Here is a 1,332-nt window from a genome sequence, read left to right as displayed (position 1 = left end):
CACTTCCCGCAGCGCCCCTGCCCCGGCGGGCTGAGCCGCCCCCGGCCCCGCGCACCTGCGCGGGCTGCGCTGCGCTGCCGCGGCCCCCCCCCCCCCACTCCCCGATGGTGGTGGTTGGGGGGCGCGGAGGGGGCAGGGCGGGCGCGAGCGCCGCGGCCCCTCCCCGGGTCCCGCGCGCGCGACCCTGCGATTCTTTCTTTCTTTTCCTTTTTTTTTTTTTTTTTCCTCCCGTTGGCAGGAAAAAAAAAATTGAAACTTACACTTTTGTGCGTCCCACCGGCGTGACGCTGCGCGCTGACGTCACGGGGGTGTAGCGTGCCTTGCACGGGCACACGCGGAGCGGCTAAAGCAACCGTCCGCCCCTCCGCGGGCGCAGGGCGCATGCGCGGGATTTTCGCGCCTTCGGACTCCCCGCCCTGCGGCGCTCGGAGCGGGCGCGCGGGAAGCATCGGCGCGAGATCGCTCGCCGGCCCCGCGCGCGCCGCCGCCGCGCACGTGGGCGGCGGGCGCGAGCCGCCGCGCGGCGGCGGGAAAGCGCCGGGCGCCGCCGGGCTCCTCGCGGCGGGAAACGGGAAGCCCTGGCGATACCCGCACCTGGCCCGCCGGGTTTCTGGGGCGGCAGGTGCCCGTGGCGCTGTTAAACGGGAGCCAACGGCACGGTGCGGTTAGTTGCCACAACATCCTGCCGGTGCTTCCGCATCGCTGCTTGTCCCGCCGCGACTTGAGCAACCTCGCTTACACCGATCTATTCTAGGCTTGTAATTTCGTAGTAATTGAAGTGAAAAAATCGTTACACAACTGCTACTGTGAAGCTTGAATTAGGCCAGATCTATGCTAAAGAAATCCAGCCTGCACGATTGCTGACACTTCAAACTGTGAAACCTCATACCCCATATGCTAGCAGAAAGACTAGTTAGTGCGTGTGCAACTACAGCAACTGCAATGATGCTTGTTAGCTGGGGTTGTGTGATGTAATTACATAAGAATTACATGTAACTGATGGCAAAACCCTTTTAGCATGCATAGTAGGGGCTATAAAGGCACAGCAATAATGGTAGAAGCTGCAGCAAAGTCAAAGCCTTCAAAAGCTGTGTTGCTTATAGGTGCTGAGGTAAAACTGCTTCATGGGGGTAGCTGCTCAGCAACTTCTGCCCACAATACCAAGTGTGCATGATACAAGGTTGTCATAACAAGGTCAAGAGGAGAGCAGGAAAGAAAAGGTTTTTTGTTTCTCAAAAAACATGCTGCTTCTTGATCATGCCTGGGAAATTTGTGAATATTTATTTGTGAATAAAAGACTTTACCAGGAGAGCAACTATACAAAAAAAAAAA

General features: G+C 58.0%; 1 protein-coding gene across 2 annotated transcripts in view; it reads right to left on the bottom strand.

Annotated features, from left to right (window-relative positions):
• The window catches only part of TFDP1 (transcription factor Dp-1), a 46,883-nt gene extending 46,536 nt beyond the window's left edge, over positions 1-347 (bottom strand). For both annotated transcript variants that reach the window (XM_085320796.1, XM_085320799.1), the window contains exon 1: positions 261-347. The gene's annotated coding sequence lies outside the window, so the exon portion shown is untranslated. The remainder of the gene's footprint in view (positions 1-260) is intronic.
• Positions 348-1,332: the final 985 nt, after the last annotated feature.

This window comes from Rhea americana, unplaced genomic scaffold, assembly GCF_003343005.1.
Source record: "Rhea americana isolate MKP2758 unplaced genomic scaffold, rheAme1 scaffold_66, whole genome shotgun sequence".
NCBI classification, from domain to species: Eukaryota; Metazoa; Chordata; class Aves; order Rheiformes; family Rheidae; genus Rhea; species Rhea americana.
Note: the sequence above shows the minus strand (reverse complement) of the source record. Positions and strands in the feature narration are given on the sequence as shown.